The sequence below is a fragment of the Canis lupus genome, chromosome 17, assembly GCF_003254725.2.
Source record: "Canis lupus dingo isolate Sandy chromosome 17, ASM325472v2, whole genome shotgun sequence".
NCBI lineage: Eukaryota > Metazoa > Chordata > Mammalia > Carnivora > Canidae > Canis > Canis lupus.
The window spans coordinates 9,140,478-9,159,187 of record NC_064259.1 but is presented as its reverse complement, the minus strand read 5'-3'; the positions used below and the strand labels follow the sequence as shown (position 1 = coordinate 9,159,187).

At 44.1% G+C, this 18,710-nt stretch overlaps 2 long non-coding RNA genes across 2 annotated transcripts in view; one reads left to right on the top strand and one right to left on the bottom strand.

The window, feature by feature from the left end:
• The first annotated feature begins 315 nt into the window (after window positions 1-315).
• LOC112664812 (uncharacterized) overlaps window positions 316-18,710 on the top strand; it is a 50,029-nt gene continuing 31,634 nt past the window's right edge. The window contains exon 1 of the long non-coding RNA XR_003140004.3: window positions 316-759. This is a non-coding gene — a long non-coding RNA (uncharacterized LOC112664812). The remainder of the gene's footprint in view (window positions 760-18,710) is intronic.
• LOC118351221 (uncharacterized) lies at window positions 5,401-11,293 on the bottom strand. Its single transcript, XR_007403190.1, has 3 exons — window positions 11,177-11,293; window positions 10,772-10,854; window positions 5,401-6,927 (listed from the first exon to the last, which is right to left on the bottom strand). It is a non-coding gene; the product is annotated as an uncharacterized LOC118351221 (long non-coding RNA).

Here is an 18,710-nt window from a genome sequence, read left to right as displayed (position 1 = left end):
AACCTGTGTGAGGGATAAGAAAGAATCATAAAGGCAACACTGTGACTTTGAAGAAAGAGATGTTCTGAACTCCACCATGAGTTTGAGCTTGGGCTGATTATTTTTCTCTTCTGGGCTCATAATCCTTATAAGTTAGTAACATTTAAAAAAAAATAAATGAAGAAAGACACAGACCACGGAGCCCCGCCATCACGTTGCATACCTGTAACACAGACATCATTAGGCACACTGCTGGTGATGAAATGGGGCTCCTGCACTTAGCTGACCTAGCTCAGGCCACCCAGCAGGCAGGTAGAGATGGACGTAAGGCCAGACCTTCCCGATTCTCTCTGGAGCTTTGTCCACTGCACTCTGGCTGCCTCCCTGGAACCGGCTGGGTCAGCGAGGCCACAGCCGTGCGCCAAGCCCTGTCTTTCCTCTCACGGAGAGGTCAGCGTGGGATGCTGTGTCATTTGACACAAAGAGCTCTTTCACCAGCTGCCCCCTCTGAGGACCACCCAGGATCAAGTCTGTTTCTGCCACAGCTGGACAAATTTAGGTCAGATCTGTAGAAAAATTTCCCGGCGGGGTGGTTGGACGATGAAGCCAGCTCCTGAGCAAGGTTGTAATTCTCCTCTTCGGAGGATGTGAAAATCACAGCAATTTCCCTCCGTGTCTGAGTAGCAGAGGCTTTCCCTCCACAACCCTAGATGTGGACTTGCTGCCCAGGAGACACAAACTTGCGCCAGGAAGAAAAGAAATTGCATGGAGTGGAAAGAGGTGAGTCTGCGGGTATTTATCAAACCCTGATTATATATCCAGCACCGTCTAGATGCCAGGGATGGAGCAACGAATGAGACAGAGTCCTCATCTGAACAGAGATTTGATCCCAGTGAGGGCAGACAAACCCTTAGGTAAGTAAGATGATCTCCTGTACTGGGAGAAGGGGAAGATAACTTGATAGACTGGGACTACTTCAGTGGGGTGCTCCAGAGCTCTAGGCCCTCCACCTCGGAGGTCAGGTGCACACCCAGGACAAGAAATGCAAAGATTTGAAGCCAGACAGACTGAGGATTGTGTATTCCACTTGCCGGCTGACCATAACTCTCAGAGCTTGGATTTCCTTCTTTCTTAAAAAAAAAAAAAAAAAAAAAAAAAAAAAAAAGTTTTATTATTAAGATGTAAGTGTCATACAATGTTATATTAGTTTTAGATTCACAACATAGTGATACGACGATTCTATACTTTACGAAAGACTCCCATCACCATATGTTTTTTTTTTTTTTTAAGATTTTATTTATTTATGCATGAGAGACACACAGAGAGGCAGAGACACAGGCAGAGGGAGAAGCAGGCTCCTTGCAGGCAGCCCAATGCGGGACTTGATCTCTGGACCTCGGATCATGCTCTGAGCCAAAGGCAGACACTCAACCACTGAGCCACCCATGCATCCCTGGGGGTTGTCACCATTGTTACAGTATTATTGACTATATTTCCTTATTTTTTATCTCCATGGTTTATTTGTTTTATAACTGGAAGATAAATTGCCTTCACCTGTTTTACCGATCTTCACAATCCTCTCCTCCCTGGCCTTTGGCAGCCTCTAGTTTGTATTTATGAGTTTGCTTTTGTTGTTTGTTTGTTCATTTGTTTTTCTCAGAGCTTTAAATTCAAGATTTACTTATTTCTTTATTTACTTGAGAGAGAGAGAGAGAGAGGGCAAGCGAGCAGGGAGGGGAGAGGGGCAGAGAGAGAAGATCTCAAGCCGGCTCCTTGCTGAGCATGGAGCCTGATGGCAGACTCATCCCTGAGATCACTACTTGAGCTGAAGTCAAGAGTCAGCTGCTTAACCCACTGAGCCAGCCAGGTGCCCTGGCTCAACTTCTATTTCTTTATGGGTAAATGGGGACAAAATCAATATCTGCTTCATTGGCTAGCTGTGAGGACACAGCTGACACTCAAATATTCTCTAACTGTAGCATTTGGGTTGCAACTCTGTAAAATCTGGATTCAGAACACCAAAAGGGGAGTCAGACCTTGAATTTGGGGCGGCCGTCGTTGTCAGGGTAGTTTTCTCCAAGTGACTGCTTCTCTTCCATCCTCAAATACCCCTCCTACAAAACATTGCTTTCCTCCTGCGAGTTGCTGAGAGGGATCCATTTATTTACTCAGTGATTATCTCTTGAATGCTAACTCTCTGGCAGGCCCTGTTATATGAACTGCGAGGACTCAGCAGAGAAACAAGCAGAGCTCCCGTCCCCAACAACTCTCCTGAAGCTTTTGTTCTACTGGAGAGTAAGAGACAAAATAAGAAAATGCAAACGTGAGGAGATGTTCATGAACATTTTTCCCAGGGAGTGGCCTTGGGAAGCGGTGCGTCCTGGTCAGCACTCATCACGTCTGTTTCCTCCTCTGGGTGATGATGTCCCCTCAGAGCTGCTGCCAAATTTCTCCTCCCCAGGACTCAGGGAGAAAACAGATTGCCTTGCAATATGCAAGTTCATGGTCGTATCCTGGCCTGAGCATAGAGGTCAGCAGGATGGGGGCCATGCTACAGGAACTGGAGAAATGTGGTAGCTTGAACCCTGGAGCAAAGGTGAAGTCCATTTATTAGGATGAGGGTATGTGCATAGACGGGGCAAGCTGCCAGACGGAATCAGCACCAGTGGATCCAGGTAGTGGTTACGGGAGGTCCATCAAAGGCCAGAAAGCGTAAGCTGCCCCGAGCTAGGGTTGAGGACTAGATCATTCTAATTCAGGTGTAGAAGCTCCTGAGGAGGTGGGAGTAGTGCTGCGTAGGGTGGCAGCCAAGGGCGGGGGGGCGGGGGGTGCACCACCAGGATCTCCTGTCACAAAAAAATGGCTGGTCTGCTTCAAGTCACCTTTCAAGATCTGCCTCACTTTCCAAGTCAGGGTTGTGCTCTTCCCAAGCAGCCCCAAACAATCACTGAGCAGGGCTGTGTAGCAGGGTCGGCTCATTCTTCTCCACACAGAATGCATCTAGAGACGATCCTTGCTCTGGAGTTCCTCATCGGGTAGCCCAAAGTGGTCAGATCTACAGCTGTTCAAGGGTGGCAAGTCTGCATCAGGCTCCGAAGGCTTCAAGAGGCCAACCCAGCATCCCCCCCACTCTTATTCCTCTTGAGCTTTCCCCTATATACTTCTGGTACCTCTAACTCCCTTTCAGAGTGGGCTTCTGCAGCATCCAGCTGACACAGGTAGAGACTGTGCAGGTAATAATCAGACACCTGCCCTCGGTTTCCCAGGCGAGTTGGAATAGATTCATCTTATCACATGCCTGCCAGGAGAGAGCAGGCCCTACTCTGTGAGCCTTCCAAAATTTCTCCTCCAGTGCTGCTCTTGGGGCCATTGGTGCCTCATTAGGCATTGAACTAAGTGATTTTTTTGTTGGGATCCAAATGATTTCTAATAGCCCGATATCCTGGTATGTGGGAGTCTTCTTGCAAGATGGTTCCATTTTCAGAATTTCCAGAATTAGGGAAGTAGAAAGACCATCCCTGCAATTATTCACTTATTTGCCATTAAAGACACTCTGTGTCATTTGTCTTTTCCTCACTTGCCTAGGTGGCGAGCTCCAAATCAGTATTCAATGACCCCGTCAAGCATTTCCCCCTCTGGGCAGCCTGCCCTATCCATTTGGCAACCGTAGTTAGGGCCTTCTTTCTATTTCCAGTGTGCTCATGCATATATCTGCCCCCTCTAGGACTTCCTGGAGGACCAGAAACTTGAACTCCTAGGATGTGTGTCTGACACAGAGCAAGTGTGGTTTTAATAAATGTGTCTATTTTTAATATAAAGAAATCCAACATTAATTGAGGGCCACTATGTAGTAGGCCTATGCTGCATGTTGAGAAATGAAAGTAAGGCACAGTGTCTGCCCTTTGGGTGTTCACAATACAGATGTTGAGAAGGAGGAGGGTTAAGCAATGAAATTTAGAAAAACACAACTGAAATATATAATCAGGAGCACCTGGGTGGCTCACTTGGTTAAGCGTTTGCCTTCAGGTCAGGTCATGATCCTGGGTCCTGAGATAGAGCCCTGAATGGGGTTCCATGCTCAGCGGGGAGTCTACTTCTCTTCCCTCTGCCCTATCCCTGCTCATGCTTTCCCTTTCTCTGTGCTCTCTCTCAAATAAATAAATAAAATCTTTAAAAACTTTTAAGAAAATGTATAATCAATAATCATATAATAAAATCAATAATAGTAATAATCAATAATTAAATCCTAAGTGCTGGTCTCTCCTTAACAAATAGACCTACTATTGTAATCTAACATCTGCTTGTCTGAGTCACAAACCCAAATTCTATTTGGGAACAGCTCCTTCTCATCATGGCCCTCACTCCACCCTGGGCCATCTCAAATATTCTCTCTCCCTATGAGTATACATAAATTTATATATATTCCATATATGTAAATACACAGACACACTTATAGATGTATACACACAGGTACACACACGTGTATATTTCCCAGTGTCTGTACTCCTACGAAAGACTAGGACAATTACAAAAATATATTGAAAAACAAGAGGAACCTAAAAAAGAAGGAAAAGAAGCTTTAGCCATAAGCTCCGGTGTTTACAGTCCTAAATGATCAGCACACACTTTTCTGTGCTTCTATGGATGATCACTGCTGTCTAGTGCTTCATTCTCAAGAATGCCTCTCACCTTCCCAGGCAATTAAAAAATCTATAGTTCATGCTGATTATAGGTTTATTCTAGGGGATCTGTGTTTTAACCGCTCCAAACGGGGCATATTCCATCTTTGGATATACATGATATGACTTCCTTTGGCGGCAGTAACGAATGTCTTTATAAGATCCTGCAGCAGTCATGGCCAGAGGGATTATATACTAGGGAGGACTGTGAAATAAACTGAAGAGTAATCTCAGAAAAACAGTGCTGCTGTAGGAGGCGGTGTAGTTGGCTGTCCTAAAATAAGGGGCCGAGCTCAGGCAGTATTTGGATGGAGAACTTTCAACCCTAACCTTGTGTGTTCCCCACTCTGGTGTTGGTGCATTGTCCTGTTGGTGCTGCATGACTGCTCAGCACAGAAAAGGTCGGGGCTGCCTCCATGTGGGCCACCTGCTTTATTTTTCCTGCACACCACCTGTGACCTTGACAGAGCCCTCCCCACCAAGGGAGGCCATGGCATTATTCCTACGTTGCTGGTCAACAACTGGAGACGGAGAGGTACGCTGGCAATGATCACAGGGGTGGTAAGGGGAGAAGCTCCTTCCTAGGCACTGTTTGGGTTTTTTTTTTTTTTTTTTTCCCAATGATGCAGCATTAGGATTCATATGCTAGACTATTTTGAATAAAGTGTAAGACTCAATTTAAATGCATATAAGGATGATGATAATTTAATAGGTACTATGATTGTACAGCTATTTGGTCATTACCAAGATAACTTGATCCTGTTCTGAGAATGAAAATCTTTTTCGACATGCTTTAACCGTAATTGCCTCTTTACGGGAAAGTTTTCTGTGCACTTATACATATCATCCGCTCTGCCTGACATGACCTTTCTCCCGGTACCCCTGCCTTCTGGTAAATTCATCGTTATCTTTCCTAAAAACTTCCAGGTATAGGTAATCACTCTAGCTCTGTTCCCAAAGAGCTGATCATCACTTTGAATTGTGTGTCTTCATCATCACATACTTCAAATCCTTATATCTCAGTGACCAGTCTGCTTTGAGGTCCAGGACGGGGGCTAGTTCGCCTCTGTTTCCACATTGTCTCCTCAGGGCCTGTGCACAGAAGGCACTCAGTATGTGCTTGAAGCTGAAAGAGGGGGCAGAGGGAAAGAGGGGGCAAAGGAAAAGGGGGCAGAGGGGCGTACGGTGTGTTCACCTCCTTTGTCCGCGTGGAGAGTTTAGACCAAAGACAATACCACCAGGTCCCTGAAGTGAAAGGTGGCCAGGTATGGGAACAGAGGGGTGACCAGCATATTTCAGGGTCTGCAGGAAAGCTGAGAGTCCACAGGGCAAGTGCATCCTTGGACCAAAGAATCGCTGCTTTGTTCACAGTTGTTGACCAAATTCCAGGATGACAATCCTACAGATTGTCTATTCCAGTGGGTTTGCTATCGACCTGCTGGTGGTAGAGAAGCAAGCGAAAGCAGTCCATACCCCACAGGTGGCCTCTATTCCTGGGGGGGCTGTTACAAATGTTGAGCACCAGCTGAGTTCTTCAAATGCATTCTCTGCAACAAAACACCATCCTTGAGCACTATGGAGTGAAAGTGGGGAAAGGCTCTGTCTCGGAGTCCCCTCCCTGCCGGCCACCTCTGCTGGGCCCTTTACTGTCATGTATGTGTGATCCACAGCCACCTCTGAGATGGGGATTACCAGCAGCCTGGTTTCTTCTTTAGGAAAGGGACATTCATAGAGCTTAAGTGAATCATTGCAGCTACCCAGTGAAGTCAGAATTCACACCCGGATCTTCCAAATTCCCCTGTTCTTTCCAGTTTCCCATTCGATTTCTTTGCTGGAAATGTTTTATTTTCTTTCCTAATTTGGAGGAAATGTAGTCACTAAATATTCAATGATAAAGCATTTTCTCCCAGTTCAAAACGTGTTTTTCATAGTCTACTATGGGAAAACATCGAAGACATGAAGACATATGAAGACATCAAGGCGCTTGGTGTTACAGAAACTTGATATGGGCTCTCCCTTTAATGTACTTGCGGCAGAGGTCGGGCTTGAACAAAAGAGAGGAGATGGGAGACAATGAGTAGAGGTCCTGGGGCCTGGGTCTAAGCCCCAGGAATGGGTTCAGAAGAGGTCAGTTGACAGGAGTTGGAGGCCAAGGATAGGCTTCCAGAAGATCAGGACAGGCAGGAGGATGCCACAGCAGGTGCCTGGCTCCATCTTCATTTTCTTGACAGTCATCAAACATTTAGCTATTGTCATTTATTTCATTTCCCTGTAACACATCTTTATTTAGTTGTTGTTGTTGTTTTAAAAGGAAAATACAATGTCAAGAGTGTGCTCAGAGCTTTAGGGGAAAAAAAAATGATTTCAAATTGTTTTGGGTTTTGCTTGGTGGCCCTCAAAGGTGGCATGACTTGTGCAGATTGTGGTGGGTTGGGTTTAGTAAGCTCGGTGGTTCTCTTTGACTCCACTGTTAGCCACCATCAGGACAGGGGGGCAGATGCCCGAAGGGCTCCACCCACTTTGGAATGTCATCTCATCCATGCCAGTAGAGATTAACTTCATTTTACAGGTGAACACAGAGCTCCAGAGAACTAACTGGCCCGAGGTCCCTCAGTGATCTTTGATTTTTATTTATTTATTTATGAGACACACACAGAGAGAGGCAGAGACACAGACAGAGGGAGAAGCAGGCTCCCTGTGGGGAGCCCGATGTGGGACTCGATCCTGGGACCCTGGGATCATGACCTGAGCCAAAAGCAGACACTCAACCACTGAGCCACCCAGGCATCCCCCTCGCTTAGTGATCTTCGGTTCCAATCTCAACAGTTTCTGTTAAGGAAACTGAGGCCCAAAGGGAGGCAGATGCAGAGTCCAACTCTTGCTCAAGACCATGCTATGTGCTTGGTCACCTAAAGTGTTAGTTAGACATTATTGGCATCTGGAATGCTGGAATAAGAACTCCCCGTGCCAGTTCCTGAATCTTTGGGCTCAGAAAAGTATAATGTATGTGTATTAGCTTTCATTCCAAATTATTTTCATATTCACTATTAATTAACTCATATACATATGTATATGTGAGTGGATTAATTTATATATATATGAAACACTGAAAAATTTCATAGATGTAATGTTGCAATATGCTATGTGCTGTTTGTTCAGACTTTCTGGGGGCAGAACGATGCTTCCTGAAAGTGGTAATTTTCTAAAAAATTTGATATGCTCACATTCCTTCCTTAGGATAAATACAACTGGATCAACTCACATTGAAAAAATGAGTACAGGCAGCCCGGGTGACTCAGCAGTTTGGCGCCGCCTTCAGCCCAGGGCGGGAGCCTGGAGAGCGGGGATCGAGTCCCACATCGGGCTCCCTGCATGGAGCCTGCTTCTCCCTCTGCCTGTGTCTTTGCCCCTCTCTCTCTCTCTCTCTGTGTGTGTGTGTTTGTGTGTTTCTCATGAATAAATAAATAAAATCTTTAAAAAAAAAAAGAAAAAATACATTAGAAATTGTCATGGATTGAGGTCAGAAGATCCTAGAATATATGGATTCTAGCAGAACCACTGCCAAAAAACCCCAAATCAAAAAAATCAACACATTATTCCTGGAGCTCTGTGTTATCTCACAGGTAATGAATTCTTACAGTGTGTAAGCCCTTGGGTTAGGCCCTGAGCACTGATTTGGGAAGAAATATCGGCAACGAATACTGCTCATTGCATGAGACAGGAGATCTGATAATATGATTGAGATAATACGATACAGTACTAAGTAAGCTGTGCTGCAAAATATCATCCTTTTCCAAGTTAATTTTCAGATTTAACACATTTTATATCATACTCTAGAGTTTTTAAGAGGCAACATTTCTAAATTTCTTATTGAGAACCAACAAATAGGAGTAGGTAAGAAATTGAAAAACAAAAGCAAGATGTAGGACTTGAATTGATCATATGTAATAATTTCTTACACAGCCACAAAATTAAAAGAGCATCTATTGCCAAAATTGGCAATAGAAAGTATGGCACAAAAAAACACAGAAAAAAGACTTCTACTGCAGATAAGAATCCAATATGTAATCAAGGACATACAATAAAAGAGGAAGGGCAAGTTTTTCATCAAAATATGCTTATAGGGCAACCCGGTGGCTCAGTGGTTTAGCGCCGCCTTCAGCCCAGGGCGAGATCCTGGAGACCCGGGATCGAGTCCCACCTCGGGCCCCCTGCATGGAGCCTGCTTCTCCCTCTGCCTGTGTCTCTGCCTCTCTCTCTCTCTCTCTCTTTGTGTTTGTGTCTCTCATGAATAGGTGGATAAAATCATAAAAAAAAACAACAGATTATTAAAAAAAATAAAATATACTTATAAATTTGGTGAAGAATGTTTTTAAAATCACAATTAATTCTTATCTCAGGCAGGTCATATACTAAAATATACTCCTGTTGGATTTAAGAATTAATTCACAGCACACTTATAACTTAATTGAGCATTTAATTGTTACTGGACTGGGAAGAGTTTCCATAGCAATGGAGGGAAAAAAATCACAAAGAAAACAGATAGAAATATATACAAATTAAAATATTTTGCATATCCTAAAACTTTAAAATTCAAATTGAAAAAGCCAATGGGAAAAGATATCCAAACAACAAGGATCAAATGAAAGATTATCAGGAGGGATTTCACAGAAAATTCGAAGAATCTGTAAGCTAGTTAAAAAGATGTTAAGCGACATTAAAAATCAATACATTGACAGTTATTGAATAATATTTAATGTTTGGAAATATATTTGAAATACAAACTTGAAAATATACATACGGCAAAGATAAATATTCAGATGGTGACATTGTACGTGGTTTTAATATCTTCTTTTTATTTTACTTTCTTTTTTTAGAGCCCAAGGTGGGGCTCAAACTCATGACCCTGAGATCAAGAGTCAGACATTTAACCAACTGAGCCACCCAGGCACCCTTCTATTTTCTAATTTAAAAAATAAACCAAACACACATTAACTGATGGGTAAGAAAGAGAATACCTTTATTAAAAATGATAAACCAAAAAGAAAATGAGGCACAGATGAAGTACTGGAGAAAATGAAAACTTCTAGGAAAAATATTATTTCGATTCTCTCTCCTCTCAGATTCCCCTTCCCCTAAATTCCCCCACTATCAAAATATGTCCCTCAGAGTGGCTGTGTCTCCCACCTCAACCCATCTTTCCCTTCATATGATACTTTTTTTAGGTTGAAAAACGATAACATTCAAAAGACCTCCTCCCCATAGTCACAAAATCCCAAACCTCTATTCCTTGTTATATCAGGCCGCGCTCTTCAGAAGCCTGGGTCCTGACAAGGGGGCCAAACCTCACCATCCCGATGCTGGGCAGTGAGCTTTGCGTGGCATCACACCCAGTACTCAGGAAGCGCCAGCCTGCAGGAGCGGGCCACCTTAGCTCCGCTTACAAACCAAGAAGGAGCAGCTCGGAAGGTGCCAGGACTCACCTAGGTCTTCATGTAGCCGGGGAGTGGCAAAATCTTGGATGTAGTTGGTGGGAACCACTCATGTAAGCAGGCAGGAAGGGTGGGCAGGAAATGTTCTCTGCCCTCAGCTCACCTGTACCTGCTCCACCACGGTGTGCTCCCTCAAAGGGACACAACGTGCACTTGTCGAGTGCCAAAGGAAGTCAGGCATTGTGCTGGGAACTTTCTACACTTAGGGCAACCTGGCAGGATAAAAGCTATTCTCAGCAGATGGATAAAAGTTCCAACTTGAGACACCCGCAGGCTGGTGATGTGCCCAAAGTCACGCCACCGAGAGAAGTTCCTGGTAAATCCCCAGGTTCAGAGGAATGGGGGTCTGATGACACAGAGCACCTCATTGTTAGCTCCCTTATGCAGGGATGGCAAAACCTGGACCATCCCAACCCCCCACTGCAAGCAGCCTTGGGCCTGCTTGATTTTGATTGTTTTTGTCTCCCTGTGGTGGAAGTTTCTGTGCGTTCCCACAGCCTGTTCTGTTGTGTGCTTCAGCCTTGCTAATCTCCAACTTCACCTTGCAGAAGCCCCAGAGAAGCCGGAACCACCATCCCCCCCACCCCACCCCAAAGGGAGTCAAATAACTTTGGGAGTTACCTGGGAGTGAGATGAAGCAGGGTCTCCACTTCTTATATATGTATTTGCAAATAAATGGCCCTAAGCAGCTTCCCCAGCTAGACCTTAAAAAAAAAAAAAAAAAAAATTATACATCACAATCAACACAGACAGGAAGTACCTCTCCAACTATCTCCCCATGACTCCTCTCACTTCTGACTACACCCTCCCTCACACATACATACACATGAAGACGAAGACTTCACAGACAACACCAAACACAGACACCATTAGCAACTTCCTTCTTCACAGCTCCCCTCCCCCCCACTGTTGCTAGGGGCAACTGCTGCCAACAGGTACCAGAGGTTTGAGGCCACATGGCCAGGCTGCCTGCATGTGACAATGACAGCTCCAATAACTGTGTGTGGGTGGGAGAGGAGCCCTCACCGGATGTGTTCCATAATTAGTACTCAGAATAGCCTCTTTGTCGATCTCGGATCAAAAGAGCATGGCTGTGTCCAGATAGAAAGATAAGAGCTGAATTCTTGGTGAAGCGGAAGTTCCGTTTCCCACAACCCCCTTAAGTGGTCTGTGCATGATGGGGGTGAGAAAGTACTAAGCATAAGCACCCCATCTGGAGAACCTACCATGTGCTTGGGCTGACACCCTTCATAGCAGTCCTATTCTCATTCCAGGGGCTGGACAGGCCACATACCTAAGAGCATACAATCAATGCATGGCAGGGTTGGCACCCAAGGCCTTTCTTCCTTTCCTTACTGACTCAAAGCTTATTCTCATGACCCAGGACTGCCCTGCAGTCTTCAGAGTTCAGCTCCAGGGCAGGGCTGCACCTGGAGGAGGGGGTGCTAGGGCGGAAGTTGGGGCAGCGCATCACACCCGTGTCTGCAGGGGTTCTGATGTGGCTTTGCTACTGGTGAGCTCTGTGACTCAGGCTTGCTCTGGACCCCTGGGCCCAAGCAGAGGGGCTTGTGGTCATCGGTCTGTCTTTATGGATCTTTAGGATGCTGCCTCCAGCCACCTTCTCCCCACTGGGTGCTGGGTCATCCAACCTAGCTGCACCTCCTCCTGCACACGTGTCCAAGATAGCGAGTCCACCCTTCTGTGATGTTCCAGCTTCTCGTCCGTGTAACCATGAGGCAGCACTGCAGCACCCTGTCTTCTTATGACCTGTTCATCATTTAAAACAGACAAAGAAAAACCAGGGAGGCTACTATGTCCCGAAGGTTCATCCAGCTTCAAATACAACGAGGGTAAAAGGAGGTCACATGCATAAATCAGATAGCAGCGATGTAAGAATTCTGCACATGTTCTCTGGGTCCCTTCAAAGCCTTGTGCTGCACTGGGCAGCCACGATGTAATATGTTTATAATGTCCTGTTAAATCAGCAAATGAGTTGGTGATGTCCACAGGGAACAAAGCCCCTTGGCCGTCTCAGCTCCCCCTAAGCGTAGATGGACACGCTGAAGCCCCACTCGACGACAGAAACTAGGTCAGTTTTTGTTTCTGTTGTTCACAAATGAATTCAATTGTACTCTCAATTGATCATTCTGATTGGTCTTGGTGCACAGGGAACTGTGTCCGTTCCACACAAAACCTGGGTATTTTGTCCGTCTCAGAATTAGCCGCTGTCTGATAAGTGGCCACGCGTACCCAGCAAGGGCACGACCTCAACAAGACAGAGAAAGTAGGGAGCCTGCATGTAACATCTCAGTTTCATCATCTGTAAAAAAGGATGGACAAACTGGAAAAACAAAAAATGATGTGATGATAATAAAAAATAAAAAATAAGCGTCCTTTTGGTGAGCTGCTACCAAATGGCAGCTGGGCCTTCCAAAGAATATCACTTTTTTTTTTTTTTTCTTCTTTCTCTTCTCTTTCTTTCTTTCTTCTCTTTTCCCTTCTGTGAAGGTTAACTTGATGTGGTCAACTTGGCTGGACCACAGAGTCCAGAGATTTGGTCAAATGTTGCTCTGGATGTTTCTGTGAAGGTGTTTTTGTGGGTGAGATTAACACTTAGATGGTTGAACTTGGATTGATGTCGATCGTCGTCCATCAGGTCGACTGGCCATGGCCCATCGGTGGAAGGCATGAATGGAGGAAAAGAGTGGCCTCCCTTGAACAAGAAAGAGTTCTGTCAGCAGATTGCCTTTGAAGCTCAACTGCAACTCTCGCCTGCGTGTCCTGCAGGCCTTCTCCCTCACAGTTTCGACTTGCCAAGAGTCCATAATCACAGGATCCAATTCCTTAAAAACAGATCTTTCTCTCCTGCTGGTCTGTTTCCCTGGGGATCCCTGACTACTACACCCTCCTTTCTTCTTGATTTGCCTCCTTCCCTCCCCCTGTCCTTCTTTCCTTTTAGATGAGGAGATTGGCTCAAGGAGATGAAGAAAATTTCCCGAGGTCTACTGGCTTGTGACAGTCCAACCGGGACTGAATTTCAGGTCTGTCTCTCCCTCCAGAGCCTCTGCAGCTTCCCCGACCCCGCTCTGTGAGTTGTGAGGTGCTGTGCAAACAAGCAGGCCAATCTTTTGGCAAGGCTTGGACCACAGGGCCAATCTGGCTTTTGTTTCTCTCCCTGTCAATACTACACCTGTGAGAGCTTCACTGGATCAGACTCTTCAGATCATCTGTGGCTGCACAGAGCCCAGCATGAGGTGCTTATTGTCTCTCCTCTGTTGTAGTTTGCAAACAAAGCCAACATTTTATTTATTTATTTATTTTTTTTTAAGCCAACATTTTATTAGTAGCAATGTATCATTTCATGGAAAAAGAAAAAAAAATTCTGTTCTCTCCATGGGTCTGGTCCATGCACAGTGTAGTCAAAGCACTTTCTTAAGCTCTCATGTCTCTCTTTCCTTTGCATCCCCATCTCACCTCCTGAGCTCAAACTCTCATCACGTCTTCAGAGGCAGTCTCCTTCTCTGCTCCTGCCAGCACTGTGCTGCCTACGAACCATTTTCCATAACACAGACAGGATTTGGCTATACTACTCCTTTCTTTCACTTCCAAGAGAAGACTTACCACCTTTATAATCGTTCCTGATCTAAGCTTCTTTGTACTACAAAATCCCTTATTATCTATTTTCTGCTTGAATATCAAGTCGCATTACTCACAAGCCCTCCATCTTACCTTCGGGTCTAGTCATCATAAATAGCAGGCATTTCCCCCAATGGTAGATGGTATTAGTTTTCAAAATACTCAATGCCATTCTTTATTGGTCTCTTCCACGTGCAGCATTAAACAAACCTAAACCTGGATGTCAGTCTTGGCCATGTGACTTGCTTTAAAAGGTAGCAGGAAGTGACAAATGGCACTTCTGACCCATCATGCCATTCTACCGCATGTCCTGTGGCCAGAGATCCACATGTTCCAGGCAGCGGATACAGCTTCAGCCTGGATTCTGGAATAGAGATGGTGTGGAGCCAACCCTAAATCAGTCTACGATTGTCATGGGAAATGAGTAAGAAACTCAGATGTATTGTAAGTTGCTAAGATTTTAGGGTTGTCTATTATCGTCACATATCATAGTCTATGCTGACTCGACTTTCTCTTATTCTGAATTAGGTAGCACTCTTCCTAGGGCTCACTGTGCCATGCACTCTCTTTTTCTTATAGCATGTATCACATTAAATAACATTTACTTTTTACATAGTTGGCTTCCCTATTAGCTGGAAAAACCCTCAAGGGCAAGAGATTGTGTTTGTTCACCACTATATCTCCAGTGCCCAGAATAGCCTGGCATTGGGAACATGCTGTCTGAATGCACTGAATCAAGCTCTTGACCCACAAATCATGCTTGAATATGAATTCATTGAATTAATAAGGATTGAAAAAATTATGATCAAAACCTAGGATCAGAGAGAGCCGTTGAGTATGTAACTAGGATGAGAAAGGTATGCATTACAGAAATGGGCAGAGCTTGCCTCTCCCAATAAATAGAAATTATGGTGTATAGTAGTAAGGAGAGAATCCTGACCACTGAAGTCCTGGACCCTGTGGATTCACATCTCCTTTGCATTTGTCTTTGCAGAAAGACAACATTCACAATTTTCTGGCTTTTAAAGGAAGAAGAGATTTGATTATAGACAAAATATTTAATGAAAAGATATCAACTCTTGTGAAGTCAGTGATTCATAAGAGCCTTGCTGACACTCATCATTCTGCTGAGTTATGATGTTACTCACTGATATGTGCTGTTAATTCCATTTCCTTTTGCACAACTTCTCGTACTTTGTTCTATTGTTATCCTGATACCAACAATTTATATTGCCCATGCATTGGTAGAAGCTAAGACACACCAGATATATACAGAACATACAGGAGAAGACAAATTTCTTGAAAAATCAAATCCAAGAAAAAAAATAAGAATAGATAACTGATTCATTAATTCATTACCTCATTCAAAAATGAATATTGTTGGGTTCTGGGTGTTGCTCAGCTGCTAGCAACTTTGCCTGAGGACCCTTCCTAGTCTAAGAATTGGTCATTAAGAGGATATCCTAAATCTTTTTTTAAAATTGTTATTATTATTTTTTTTTAGTTTTGTCATTTATTTTCCCATAACATAAGACAGAGATGGGTGTACTTTTGAAATTAGCAAGCCCAAACACCTCATTTGACTGGGATTAGGTATGAAAAAAAAAGATTCCTTCAAGGTCAAACAGTGAGTTTGTCATCAAAGCCAGGACTAGAACCAGAGTAACTTGAGTTTTAAGTTTTATTTCATTCCTTTTTATCCTTCATGTAAAAATACTCTTTTGAAGGACTTATTGAAGAGAGTCTCAAAGATAGTCAAGGAGCTTCTATCATGTTTTTCAGTAATTATGGAAATTATTTCATATTATATATGAATATAAATCCATATAAATCCAGATTTATCTGGATTATAACTCATGTCCATATATTATCAAGAGGTACAACTCTGGAGTGGTGGGAATCAGATAGACCTGGGCTCACAATTTGTCTCACTCTTGGACACTACAAACTCTCAGACAAGTAGCTTAACACATTGGAGCCTCAGTTTCCATTTCTGTTCAATAGGTGAAAGCTACATATCCATTGTGAGGATTATATGAGAAAGTGCCTCATGGTACTGACAAGAGGCACAGTGCTCCAAGCCATTATCATTTCAGATATGTATTTATGCACAGGGGGTTCAGACGAATTAACATCTCTCTGTTCAACTAGGCCAAGTATAAGCTTAGAATTTCCTGAATACATAATTTCATTGTTAGACATAGTGTTAATATGTGGGATTTAAAAATACATATATTTTTTCCTTTCCTCATTAGTTACAGCATGTGATTTCTCAGTAAAAACATTTCCTTTGTGACTTTCATGAAATCACTGTGATTTCCTAATAAGGAAATATACTCGAAGTCTACCCAAGGCTTCTATTCCCTACCACTTAGGGGTTGCAGATTATGGGAGTAATCACTGGGGCTGTCATGCTAATTGCCCACTCCAGCTTCCAACCTAAACTGATGGGCAGAACAAAGCATCCAAGAAGACAAACAAAAAAAAAAAAAAAAAAAAAAAAGTTTTGTGAGGTTTTATTTTAGGCTTATATTTATTTATAAAGGCTTTAATTCCAATAGATACTGTGACAAATTCCAATGTAGACCAGAAAAAAAAAATATGTGGTTGTTCAGCCAAAGATCAATCCTGGTTGACTCATTGATGCAACCACTTGGCACACAGTACTGGGCCCTGGGCTATGAGAATGAATTGGCATGCTGCTGAGCTCAAGGTGCTCCCAGGTCAGGGAAGGTGGGAGATGCATCATCAAGGTAGATACAAAGGTATGTCATGGGTTCTCTGGTGCAATTCTGCACAGGGAGTAGAATGTAATTCTTGGGGGGATGAGGGTATGGATGATAGGTTCAGGAAAGGATTGTAGGCCAAATAGATATTTGCCAGGAGCACCCGGCCGGAAGAAGGAGCTAGATGTTTGCTCCAAAAAAAAGACTAGTGGTAGCACAGACATGAGGCTACTGAAGAATTTTGGGAATGTGAAACAGATCCTAATGTCTAAAGTGCTGTAGGATAATGGTGTGAGGTACTGGAGATGAGGATTGGCAAGTCGAAAAGGTGGAGAAATAGGTTCAAGTCTTCTGAGTAAGTGAAGATAGGGACCCAAAGCAAGAGAAGAGAGAGGGGCTGGATATAAGACACATTTAGGCAGCAACATCGTGGGATGTATTCAAGCGGTAGAGGGAAGAGTCCAGGACAACTCAGACTTTGAACTGGCATCTACTGGCAACATGGTGGAATGCAGCTGAGGAAGGAAACCTAAGAGAAAGAGACTCTTTGATTTCTTTTGATCCCAAGAGATAAAATCACTTTCTCCTATATTTGTAAATGTGAACAAATGTAAAAACACTTCTTGGCTGGTGGTTTGCGAGACCACAGAACACCTGTCCCTGTGTAAATTCACTAACCAAAAACTTGTTGACAGTAGGAGAAAGGAGTGTGGCTAGATTGGGGGAGAGAAAAATAAATGGAAAAATGTAATCTGTGGAGTGGGATAGACCCAGATCCAAAGCCTGGCTGGACCACAAACTATAATTTGTCTTTGAGGAGAGTTTTTTTTAACTTCTCATGTCAACATATATGGGTTAAGGCTGTGGTAATTAAATAGGCTGATGGATATAAGTGTGGAAAGCGTTCAATAAATTTCCCACCTCTTCCCTCCCATCCACTCTTCCTCCCTTCTGTTGTATTTGATATAACCCAGATTCCCAGGCTGAGAGCAAAGGAATCTAACTTCTTCCCACACTCAGATAATTCCCTCCGATCCCCATCCTCCTCTCCTTCCTTCAGCAGCCTCGAAGTGATAATGAGGCCTACTACCTTCTACCAGATGGGCTTCCCTCCTCCCAGATCTCTCTCCCTGCTGATGTTCTCTCCAGCATCCCACTTGCTCACTCTCTCTCCAGCTCTCTAACACACTTAAGTTCTTGGTTTCCTCTGACATCTTTTCCCAAACGTATACCCTGCTCATGTTCACTTTGATCGAGAAAAGACCAGTCAAAACAAACCCACATTTCCCTTAATCTTGCCACTCCTACGTCCTGCTTTTTCTCCTTGCCATTTTGTCTCAAGCACGGCAAGGCTAATAATATCCTCTGGATATCATCTCACACTTACCCCCAAACCTCTTGTACGTGTATTCTTCACTGAACCGAAGATGTCGTGGTGTGTATCTGCTACCTTCCCAGCTCAGACCGAGAAGGGGCAATCATCTGGAGTTTTGTTGCCCCAGAGCTACTAAGAGCCGAGATACAAAAAGTCAGGAGGCAGATCTGAGGGAATCAGAATTGGAAGAAGCTGGAGGTGCCATCCACACTGGCCTGGGAAACAAGGAGAGAGTGGCTGGGAGGAAGCAAATGACACATTTATAAGGGAATTTTGGTTAGGGTAGTAGATACTGAGTAGTTGCCTGAAGTCTACCTTTTTTTAAAATTATTATCATCAGGCAAATGGATCCCTTTTGAGAATAAAAGCCTATAGACAACAAAGTACATAAAGCCCCTGCAGGGGCTGTTCTTCTGGCACTGGTGTGAGACCAAGGGCTAGAGTCTCCCCATGGTCCACGCTGGTGGGCACCATTCCTCTGTCTCATCTCCTCCAGATCTCTACCGCTTTTAACACAAGTTCTCTTGCCATCCATCTTTCCTCTGTATTTGCCATCTTCTGCTTTCCTGCTTTGGTCTCAAGGCTTTGGTGGCAACGCACTGCTCTGGTCACCTTCTGCTTCTCTGATCCTGAGATCCTGCTTCTCTGCACTCTTCATTCACTCCATTTGGCCTTCATCCCATGACATCAGGTGCCAGAACTCTGTGTCCCCCTCTTTACTCCATCTCTTCTGTGGAGAACTCATGCAGGCGATCACCACTGCAGGAAAATGATCCTCACTTACATCCCTAATACTGAACCAGGCTGGGAGATTCACATCCAT